Raw genomic sequence first — 12,284 nt, 5'->3', positions numbered from 1 at the left:
CAGCAGAGTTGAGAATAGTACATAGCGCCCACTAAAGCATGAGTTCCCTTTTATTTAAGCCTCATGTCATCTTTCCTCATCTTTCCTACCTGCTTTAAGAAAAGCTTTGTGAGTGGTTATGGATCAAGCAGATCAGCTCAGAGAGTGATCTTAGGCTAGTCACTTACCTACCCAGCCCCTCATCTCTCTGCACCCCATGCGCGATTCTCCATTTTATATAATGGGACTGACTGACTTTCCTTGCTTCGAAGGGATGCTATGAGCCTGAATGAGGCTGTGTGTCCCTAATGCCTTGAACCTAAGTTGCTGCTGACTGTAGACTAACCGGCCTCAAACAAAAGCAGTAGTGTACCTCTAGGCAAGGTACAGGGGCACTGAAAAGCTCATTCATGCAGAACTGAAATCCTTTTAGCTTTGTCTCTCAAGTACAAATGAGTTATTTATTAGTAAGAACACTTTTGCAAAAGGGTAAATTTTAACCAGCCCACAATGTAGAGTGGCTTTAGAGGGGAAGGAAGAATGACAATAATTCCCAAGTCCCTGGAAGGAAAGTCATGACCAGCCTAGACAGCATATTCAAAAGCAGAGACGTTACTTTGCCAACAAAGGTCCGTCTAGTCAAGGCTGTGGTTTTTCCAGTGGTCACGAATGGATGTGACAGTTGGACTGTGAAGAAAGCTGAGCGCCGAAGAATTGATGCTTTTGAACCGTGGTGTTGGAGAAGACTTGAGAGTCCTTTGGACTGCAAGGAGATCCAACCAGTCCATTCTGAAGGAGATCAGTCCTGGGTGTTCATTGGAGGGAATGATGCTAAAGCTGAAACTCCAGTACTTTGGCCACCTTGTGCGAAGAGTTGACTCATTGGAAAAGACTGATGCTGGGAGGGATTGGGAGCAGGAGGAGAAGGGGATGACAGAGGATGAGATGGCTGGATGGCATCACTGACTCAATGGACATGAGTCTGAGTGAACTCCAGGACATGGTGATGGACAGGGAGGCCTGGCGTGCTGCGATTCATGGGGTCGCAAAGAGTTGGACACAATTGAGTGACTGAACTGAACTGAACTGATCTCTAGTGAAAGTTTTTTGGTTTTTTTTTTTTTTGGCTGTGCTGGGTCTTCACTGCTACACAGGTTTTTCTCTATTTGCAGCAAGTGGGGCTACTCTCTGGTTACGGTCCTCGGGCTTCTTATTGTAGTGGCTTCTCTTGTTGATCTATGCCAAAGCCTTTGACTGTGTGGATCACAATAAACAGTGGAAAATTCTGAAAGAGATGGGAATACCAGACCACCTGACCTGCCTCTTGAGAAACCTATATGCAGGTCAGGAAGCAACAGTTAGAACCGGACATGGAACAACAGACTGGTTCCAAATAGGAAAAGGAGTACATCAAGGCTGTATATTGTCACCGTGCTTATTTAACTTCTATGCGCTGGGCTGGAAGAAGCACAAGCTGGAATCAAGATTGCCAGGAGAAATATCAATAACCTCAGATATTCAGATTACACCACCCTTATGGCAGAAAGTGAAGAACTAAAGAGTCTCTTAATGAAAGTCAAAGAGGAGAGTGAAAAGCTGGCTTAAAGCTCAACATTCAGAAAACAAAGATCATGGCATCCGGGCCCATCACTTCATAGCAAATAGATGGGGAAACAGTGGCTGACTTTATTTTTTTGGGCTCCAAAATCACTGCAGATGGTGATTGCAGCCATGAAATTAAAAGACGCTTGCTCCTTGGAAGGAAAGTTATGACCAACTTAGCATATTGAAAAGCAGAGACATTACTTTGCCAACAAAGGTCTGTCTAGTCAAGGCTGTGGTTTTTCCAGTGGTCACGTGTGGATGTGAGAGTTGGACTATAAAGAAAGCTGAGCACTGAAGAACTGATGCTTTTGAACTGTGGTGTTGGAGAAGACTCTTAAGAGTCCCTTGGACTGCAAGGAGATCCAACCAGTCCATCCTAAAGGAGATCAGTCCTGAGTGTTCATTGAAGGACTGATGTTGAAGCTGAAACTCCAATACTTTGGCCACCTGATGTGAAGAGCTGACTCATTGGAAAAGACCCTGATACTGGGAAAGATTGAGGGCAGGAGGAGAAGGGGATGACAGAGGATGAGGTGGCTGGATGGACAGGGAGGCCTGGCGTGCTGCGGTTCATGGGGTTGCAAGGAGTTGGACACGCCTGCGTGACTGGACTGCACTGAAGTCTTGTTGCCGAGCACAGGCTTTCTGGTGCGTGGGCTTTAGTAGTTGCAGCAAGTGAGCTCAGTAGCTGCGGCTTTGGGCTCTAGCACACGGGCTCATCAGGTGCGACACATGGGTTGGTTGCTCCGCTTCATGTGGGATCTTCCCCGTTGAGAGATCCAACATGTATCTCCTGCGTTGGCAGGTGGGTTCTTTATCACTGAGCCACCAAGGAAGCCCGAAAAGGTTTTTTAATAGTGGGGGTGCACAGAACTGATTGGTGTGTGATTATTTCTTCAGCCTCTCACACGAAAAAAAATTCCACCCAGTAGTTACAAACTGTATTTCTAGTTACGGGACATACATTTTAAAAGAGGGAACGCTCATTTTCACTGGAAAGCTGATTAGAAACACTTGTCAGGAGCATATTTCTGGTGTATGAAATCACTATATTTTTGTATCTTTGGTTTTTCAAGTTTAATACCAGAAAGGAAGCCACAAGACTATCTACTGGAGCCATTATCAGGGACAGACCCCCGGGGGTCAACAGTTTTACTGTTGCAATGTGACATCCTGTGTTCTCATGACATTGGGGCCTCGCTAGAGTGCTTTCTGTAGAAGGCCCCTATCAGGAAACCCTTCTGCAGATGAAAAGCGTCTTGCCAACCGGACCGCAGGGATGAGCTAGAAGATGGATGCTCCCTCCTCCCCCACAAATTCTCTTCAGTCTGAGGGGAAGGAAGATGCAATTTGAACAGATATGGAAGAGGCTTTTTTTTTTTAAACTTTGATTGATGTGAGTTGAGTAACAGTCAGACTAAAAATAAGGAAATTCTGGTCAGAAGCCTGTTATCTTGAACACTGTCTTCCATCAGATTTTTAAGATCATTTGTGCTTCTCGTGTAGATAAAATAACTCCCAGAAGTTGCAAGTTCCTCTTGTCATGCTATCTCGCCTAAAGAGATAGAACTGGTCATCTGGGCTTTAGTAAAATTTTCACTTTTTGCAACCAGTTAGCATCTCTGAGCTCTGTTAATGTGCATGACACATGCTTCCTCCTCATTAGGCACTTTGGAAAAGTGTCAGCATTTAAGGTCGTGAGAACTGGAATTTTGTTCCCTCTTAAGAGTGTGGTATTAAGGAAACTGAGCTATGCACCAGGATGGCCCTCTTCTCCTCAGGCTTAGCTTTTGCAGCATTCTTGCAGAGTCAGAATGTGGGCTTGGGGGCAGACAGACAAATAAGGCAGGTTCTCAATAGAAAAGCAGCCAGCGGTGAGGCAGTGTGAGGGGTCCGGGACCTGCCTTCCTCAGCCCTGTTCCTCTCCTCACTCCACAGGCCACATCAGTTCTCGCTTGTGTCAGTCAGACTTTCCAAAGAGATTTCTTTGTTATGGGGTGTTTATTTCTTTCTGTGTTTTCCACATTCTTAAAATTCTTAATTGAGAATACACATATTCATTTCCTAATCAATGTGATGGAGTTAGATGACTAGTAAGTAAATGCAACTGTTACATGTGTTGGAAAGGAAGGTATTAAGGATTCTGCAATTTGATACACTTTGGCTGCCCCTGGAAAAGGGCTTTAAACCAGTGGTTCTCAAAATGTGATCTTTGGACCAACAGCCTCAGCATCAGCTGGAAACTTGTTCAAAATGCAAAATCTTCAGCTCCATCTCAGGCCTATTGAATCAGAAACGGAGTAGGGCCCACTGTTGATTCCAACACACACTGAAGCTTGAGAACCTCTGCTGGTTTAAATCATGACAAAGGATCAGCTGGACCAGATCCTTGCCCTTTTCTTCTTATTGGGAAAGGTGACTTGGCCTAGATGGTGCTGTTGTGACAGACCAGTTACTGCACCGGTCTCAGTTTGGCTCAGTTGCACCAATTAAACCGCATAACTGCACCTTTATTTTCCTTTCCTGGAAATGACTTTCTTCACCCCTAGATGCTTCATTCCTCTCTAAGAGTCTCTAAAGATGGAAATAGCCCTTTTCTCTGGAATGAATCCCGCTGTCATCTCACTGGTACCTCTGATTTTTTTATCTTGTGCCTTAAGAATCCTGCCTGCTTTTGGACTTCCTACAGATCCAGGCCTTGGTCTTAAGGTGTTTTTGTTTTTTTTTTTTCAAATTCTTTCTGGGAAGACCACTGGACCTTGAAAATGTCTTTGACAAACCACAGATGTTCATGTTCAAAAGTGAAAATGCATAGTAACACCCTTTAATAGTCTACATCTCACCCTGGAGAACTCATGTGGGCTGTTAACCCTATATTTCTTCCAACATTAGTCTTAATAAGAATACCTCTTGTTTTTGAGTGTTTATGTTCAAGGAATCATCTTGAACACTTATCATGGCTTCTATCATTGAATCCTTACAACAGTTCCATGAGATCCAGGTGATGTCACGATCCCCAATTTACAGAGGAAGAAACCGAGATCTAGAGGGGGTGCCCCGGAGCACATGGCCTGACAAGCACAACATTCTGCTCCTCTTTTTTTTTTCCAGCTACTTTTTTATTGACTAAGGCCAACCTTGATAGGTTGCATTTAGCTATTCCCCAGAATATCCAGCCTCTAGCTGAAATATCAGAGAGCAGTGAATTGACCAAAAAAATAGATTAAAAGGTATATAATGGAGAAAAACAACAACTTTAGACAGAAAGTCGAGGATCTGGGTTTAAGTTCTGGTTCTCCGCCAACAGGACGCTGACTTTCCCAAAGTGTCCGTTTTCTCAGACTGTTAACTGTGTTGGTGACATCCACTTCTCAGGGTTGTTATGAGCGTCCTAAGTGAGCCCGCCCAGCTAGAGGCCTCATGGTGCTATTTCCAGGGGACTCGAAGCTAATCATGCATCATTAATATGAAAGAGGAGCAGCCTCCGCTCTCGAACCAGAGTGCCCTTCATTCGTGCTGCAGAGGCATGCAGCGGTTTCTCTGGCTGTGCCTTCTGTGGGGGGTGGTATGAGGGGGCAATCCAGGTAAGTGAGGGGATGGGAACCACCCAGCCAACTTGTCTCAAGGCTCCTGGCTGCCCACCCTCTGTGCCTCCTGAGCGCTTTATTTATACTTGTCCTATGAAATAGCGGGCAAACAACAGGCTTCTTATGTACATTTTGGTACTGGGGGCTAGAACCAGATGGGGGTCTCTGATAGGAATGTCGCAGCGCCCCGAAGGGCACAGGCTAGGCCTGCCTGGAAACAACATTCTCTTGACTGCTCAGACCTCTCTGGTTAGGGGTGGGAGTGGTGCATGGCGGAAACACAGAGAAACATCTAACAGAGAGGCTCTGACTGGGAAATAGGACTGTGGCGATGTGGGCTGGGGCGGGGGGGAGGGTTGGGAGTGGTGTGGACGCCCACTCAGCCCCCCAACCCCCCTCAGAGTCAATGCTGCAGCTCCTATAGAGCAGAGAGGCGGGGGTGGGGCGGCCCCGGAGTTTCAGCCGCACCTCCGTGAACAAGCTGCAACTGCCCGCCAGTGCAGGCCTGTGAGGTCTGAGTCCTGGGGGAATAGCTGGCGGTGAGTGGAAAGTGACAAGAAACAGGAAGCTGGGAGGGAAGGATCCCAGGGGACCACCTTCCTCTAGCAAGTCGTTTGTAGCCGCGGTCGCCCTGCGTCTGCCTGCCTCCTGAATCCACCACAGCGTGCTCCCAACCCAACAAGATCCCAAAGGTCTTCCATTTATTCCAGCACACCTAGGATTTCTTTTTTGAGTGCGGCCTGTGTGTGTGTATACGAGAGAAACAGGCAGAGCATCAAGGGTTCGTGTGTTGCAGAGGCCGGGAGGCTGGGAGGGGGGCTTCCCATCCCCCTGGGGCCCCTCCTCTCTCGTCAGTGTAGCCAAAGGACACATTGACTGTGGGGTCCTCCCGTTTCCCCAGGCTAATTACATGCCTCTTTATGAAAGGAAATAGTTTCCCGGCCGAGCTGGGAAACCCAAGTCCCCGGTGCCCCCTCGTCGCGGGTATCATGGGAAGGACAAGAAAGGAGGCAGCTGCTCACACTTTCCTCTGCCTTCCCCGGCCTCGCCCGGGGCGCCCAACCCGGCCTGGAGACGCGGAGCGCCTCCTCCTCCACGCAGACGCCTCGGAATCCACCTCTGGGCCGCGCTGAGAGACGCGGATGCTGGGAGGAAACCCTGGCGAAGGATGCGAGGAGGTGGGGGACACGGGCTGGGCGTCCGAAGAGACCCTGAGGAAGCGGAGTTGTTTCCTCACAGCCCCTCAGCTGCTGCCCGGGTGGGAGGGCGATGTGGCTGCCCCACCCCTGCTGCGCGCAGCTGCCGGGGATGGAGCCGCCGCCGGGGATGGAGCCGCCGCCGGGGATGGAGCCGCCGCCGGGGATGGAGCCGCGGCTCAAGCTTGGCCGCGGGAGGGCTGGGAGAGGGAAGGGAGGAACGGCCCGGGGTCGGAGGGGACGTTGGCGAAGGCCCGGGACGGGGCTGCAAGATCCTCCTCTCTCCTAGGGCCTGCCTCCTCCGCCCGCCCAGTCCCCGGGGGCTGGGTTCAGAAAAGCGCCCCTCGTGGGATCCTAGGTGAGGACGTGGAGAGGCGGGTATGGGAGCAGGAAGCAGCTGGGCTGCCGCTTCCCGGGAAAGGACGCTAGTGCGGCAGAGGCCAGGATGTGAGGGTTACGGGCACCTCTCCTCTTTCCTCTGTCGGTGAGACAGACAGATGGACGCAGAGAGAAGAGATCCCACGATCCACAGTCGCTTCGAGACCCACAGCGAGAGGGAGGAAGCCGCTGAGCGGGGAGGGAGCCGGCCGTGGAGCCCAGGGGAGGCTGACCCTGACCCTGAGCTCGGGGCTGCCTACCCGAACTTCAACGCCTGTCTTCCAATTCTTTGTTTTAAAAAAAATGCCACAACTGGGGAGGCTGGGACTGGGGAAACCATGCAGAGGAGTGAGGGGTAAGCTACATTTGTGGTCTTTTGATGACGATTCAGCAACCTCTTTCCTGAGGAAAATCTGCCCACTTGTTTATTATCCCTCAGTCAGTCCAGAAGCTCAGTGGTGTCCGATGCTTTGTGATCGCATGGACTGCAGCACACCAGGCCTCCCTGTCCATCACCAACTCCCAAAGTTTTACTCAGACTCATGTCCATCAAGTCAGTGATGCCATCCAACCATTTCATCCTCTGTCGTCCCCATCTCCTCCAAGGAAGTCCCTCAATTATTATACTTCAACTGCAGTCAACGCAGAGCTGGATAAAGAAGCAGAGGACTGGAGACTGTGAACCCCTTGAAGGCAGATCTCTCTCTCTCCTATTTGAAATCTTTATTGAGATAATTGCAAATTCACACACAAAAAGCTACTAACAATAATACAAAGACATTCCTTGTACACTTTTCCCATTTTTTCCCAAAGGTAACATTTGCAAAGCTATAGTACAGTATCACAACCAGGATATTGACTCTGATACACTCCACAGATCTTATTCAGCTTTTCCATTTTACGTGTGCCTGTGTGAGTGTTTAGTCTTATACAGTTTTATCACCTGTGTATGTTTGAGCCGTCACAATCCAGATTCTTAAGTTACGACAGGGAACAAGGATCCCTGTGTTGCCCTTTTATAACCATCCCTGCCCGCTGTTCCTGGCAGGCACTATTCTGTGAGTCATTTCTAAGGTTTTATTTCAAAAATACTATATAAAAGAAATCACATCACATGTGTCTTTTGGGAATTGGCTTTTCTCTCTGCATAATTCCCTGAAGATCCATCCAAGTTGTTGTGTGCATCAATAATTCATCCCTTTTTTTCGTTTTTATTTATGAGTAGTAATTTGTGGTATGTTGGTACCAGAGTTTATTTAACCATTCACCTTTTGAAGGACATATGGGTTGTTTCCAGTTTGGGGCTATTACAAATAAGGCTGCTATGGATGTTCAGTTTATGTGAATATCAAGTGATTTTCTATCCAATGACCACATTGCATGGGCACACAGTGGGTCCTCAGTCAATACTCCTTGGAGACTGAAGACAACTGACTTTGGCACTTCCATCCAAGAGGGAGGATGGGAGGATCACAGTAATGACAGGAGTTACCCTCAACAAGGAACCAAAAATCAAGGCTCCATCTGAAGAAAGAACTGATCAAAAGACACAGAGTCATCAGCATTAAGCAGTGGGGACAATGAGGGCAAGATGCTATATAGAGACAAAAGGTAAGGTTCAACACACCACCTAGAGTAATGGAAATAAAAGCTAAATTAAACAAGTGGGACCTAGTCAAACTTAAAAGCTTTTGCAGAGCAAAGAAAACTATAAACAAAGTGAAAAGACAACCCTCAGGATAGAAGAAAATAATAGGAAATAAAACAACTGACAAAGGATTAATCTCCAAAATATACGAGCAGCTCGTGCAGCTCAGGACCAGAAAAGCAAACAATGCAATCAAAAAGTGGGCAGACAACCTAAACAGACACTTCTCCAAAGAAAACATACAGATGGCTAATAAGCACATGAAAAGATGCTCAACGTTGCTCACTATTAGAGAAAGGCAAATCAAAACTACAATAAGGTATCACTTCACACTGATCAGGATGGCCATCACCAAAAAATCTACAAACAATAAATGCTGCAGAGGGTATGGAGAAAAGGGAACCCTCTTGCACTGTTGGTGGGAATATAAATTGATACAGCCACTATGGAAGATGGTATGGAGATTCCCTTAAAAACTAGGAATAAAACCACCATATGACCCAGCAATCCCACTACTGGGCATCTACTCTGAGGAAATCATAATTGAAAAAGACACGCATACCCCAGTGTTCATTGCAGCGCTATTTACAACAGCTAGGACATGGAATCAACCTAGATGTCCATCAACAGATGAATGGATAAAGAAGCTATGGTACACGTATGCAATGGACTATTCAGTTCAGTTCAGTTCAGTTCAGTCACTCAGTCGTGTCTGACTCCTTGCAACCCCATGAATCGCAGCACACCAGGCCTCCCTGTCCATCACCAACTCCCAGAGTTCACTCAAACTCATGTCCATCGAGTCGGTGATGCCATCCTGCCATCTCATCCTCTGTTGTCCCCTTCTCCTCCTGCCCCCAATCCCTCCCAGCATCAGAGTCTTTTCCAATGAGTCAACTCTTCGCATGAGGTGGCCAAAGTATTGGAGTTTCAGCTTTAGCATCATTCCTTCCAATGAACACCCAGGGCTGATCTCCTTCAGAATGGACTGGTTGGATCTCCTTGCAGTCCAAGGGACTCTCAAGAGTCTTCTCCAACACCACAATTCAAAAACATCAATTCTTCAGCGCTCAGCTTTCTTCACAGTCCAACTCTCACATCCATACATGACCACTGGAAAAACCATAGCCTTGACTAGACGGACCTTTGTTGGCAAAGTAATGTCTCTGCTTTTGAATATGCTATCTAGGTTGGTCATAACTTTCCTTCCAAGGAGCAAGCTTCTTTTAATTTCATGGCTGCAATCACCATCCGCAGTGATTTTGGAACCCCCAAAAATAAAGTCTGACACTGTTTCCACTGTTTCCCCATCTATTTCCCATGAAGTGATGGGACCAGATGCCATGATCTTCGTTTTCTGAATGTTGAACTTTAAGCCAACTTTTTCACTCTCCTCTTTCATTTTCCTCAGGAGGCTTTTTAGTTCCTCTTCACTTTCTGCCATAAGGGTCGTGTCATCCTTATATGTGAGGTTATTGATATTTCTCCCAGCAATCTTGATTCCAGCTTGTGCTTCTTCCAGCCCAGCATCTCATGATGTACCCTGCATATAAGTTAAATAAGCACGGTGACAATATACAGCCTTGATGTACTCCTTTTCCTATTTGGAACCAGTCTGTTGTACCATGCCCGGTTCTAACTGTTGCTTCCTGACCTGCATATAGGTTTCTCAAGAGGCAGGTCAGGTGGTCTGGTATTTCCATCTCTTTCAGAATTTTCCACAGTTTATTGTGATCCACACAGCCAAAGGCTTTGGCATAGTCAATATTACTCAGCCATAAAAAGGAACGCATATGAGTCAGTTCTTTTTTTTTTTTATTTTTTTTTTAAACTTTACAATATTGTATTAGTTTTGCCAAATATCAAAATGAATCTGCCACAGGTATACCCGCGTTCCCCATCCTGAACCCACCTCCCTCCTCCCTCCCCTACCCTCCCTCTGGGTCGTCCCAGTGCACCAGCCCCAAGCATCCAGTACCGTGCATCGAACCTGGACTGGCGACTCGTTTCATACATGATATTATACATGTTTCAATGCTATTCTCCCAAATCTCCCCACCCTCTCCCTCTCCCACAGAGACCATAAGACTGATCTATACATTTGTGTCTCTTTGCTGTCTCGTACACAGGGTTATTGTTACCATCTTTCTAAATTCCATATATACGTGTTAGTATTCTGTATTGGTGTTTTTCTTTCTGGCTTACTTCACTCTGTATAATAGGTTCCAGTTTCATCCATCTCATTAGAACTGATTCAAATGTATTCTTTTTAATGGCTGAGTAATACTCCATTGTGTATATGTACCACAGCTTTCTTATCCATTCATCTGCTGATGGACATCTAGGTTGCTTCCATGTCCTGGCTATTATAAACAGTGCTGCGATGAACATTGGGGTGCACGTGTCTCTTTCCCTTCTGGTTTCCTCAGTGTGTATGCCCAGCCGTGGGATTGCTGGATCATAAGGCAGTTCTATTTCCAGTTTTTTAAGGAATCTCCACACTGTTCTCCATAGTGGCTGTACTAGTTTGCATTCCCACCAACAGTGTAAGAGAGTTCCCTTTTCTCCACACCCTCTCCAGCATTTATTGCTTGTAGACTTTTGGATTGCAGCCATTCTGACTGGCATGAAATGGTACCTCATAGTGGTTTTGATTTGCATTTCTCTGATAATGAGTAATGTTGAGCATCTTTTCATGTGTTTGTTAGCCATCTGTATGTCTTCTTTGGAGAAATGTCTATTTAGATCTTTGGCCCATTTTTTGATTGGGTCATTTATTTTTCTGGAATTGAGCTGTAGGAGTTGCTTGTATATTTTTGAGATTAGTTGTTTGTCCATTGCTTCATTTGCTATTATTTTCTCCCATTCTGAAGGCTGTCTTTTCACCTTGCTAATAGTTTCCTTTGTTGTGCAGAAGCTTTTAAGTTTAATTAGGTCCCATTTGTTTATTTTTGCTTTTATTTCCAGTATTCTGGGAGGTGGGTCATAGAGGATCCTGCTGTGATGTATGTCGGAGAGTGTTTTGCCTATGTTCTCCTCTAGGAGTTTTATAGTTTCTGGTCTTCCGTTGAGATCTTTAATCCATTTTGAGTTTATTTTTGTGTATGGTGTTAGAAAGTGTTCTAGTTTCATTCTTTGAGTCAGTTCTAATGAGGTGGATGAACCTACAGCATATTATACAGAGTGAAGTAAGTCAGACAGAGAAAGACAAATATCATATATTAACACATAAATCACATAGATATGAAATCTACAAAGATGATGCTGACAAACCCACTTACAGGGAAGCAGTGGAGACAGAAAGGAGCCTGATGGCTTCAGTCCCTGAGGTCGAAGAGTTAGGCACGACTGACTAACACTTTCTTTCTTCAACAGAGACGTAGGACAGACTTGGGGATACAGTGGGGGAAGGAGGGGGTGGTTTGATTTGAGAGAACAGCATTGAAACATACTTTACCGTATGTAAAATAGCTGGTGGGAGTTTGCTGTATGACACAGGGAACCCAAAGCCAGCACTCTGTGGCGGGAGAGGGGAGACAGAGGCGGAATCCGCCTCGGGTGTGCCCAGTCATGAGGAGCCCTTCCCACCCATTCAGGGACCCCCCGCCCCCCCGCAGCCACTCCAGCGGTCAGAGCAACTGTCCAGTTCTGGTCCATTTGTCTTTGCACCCATCATCACTTTTTTCACTGAAATTATTGATATGTCTCCCTGCCAAGCTCAGACCGCCCAAAGTGAGCTTGAAAAATATCAAGTAGATCATGTCACTCCTCTGCTTGCTTCCTTCTGGTGTCCTCCTGCTTCACAAGAGTGAAGTCCACACTCACACTCACTGGTCCAACCCCATCTTCGCCGTCCTCTCTTGCTCTGGCTCTCTTCCCATTCCTGGCACT

At 46.6% G+C, this 12,284-nt stretch overlaps 1 protein-coding gene across 1 annotated transcript in view; it reads left to right on the top strand.

Moving 5' to 3' along the window:
* The window catches only part of SLC45A3 (solute carrier family 45 member 3), a 58,701-nt gene that overhangs the window by 9,246 nt on the left and 37,171 nt on the right, over positions 1-12,284 (top strand). The gene's annotated exons all lie outside the window — the stretch shown is intronic.

This window comes from Bos taurus, chromosome 16, assembly GCF_002263795.3.
Source record: "Bos taurus isolate L1 Dominette 01449 registration number 42190680 breed Hereford chromosome 16, ARS-UCD2.0, whole genome shotgun sequence".
NCBI classification, from domain to species: Eukaryota; Metazoa; Chordata; class Mammalia; order Artiodactyla; family Bovidae; genus Bos; species Bos taurus.
The sequence above is the reverse complement of the archived record's forward strand: the minus strand, read 5'-3'. Positions and strand labels throughout refer to the sequence as shown.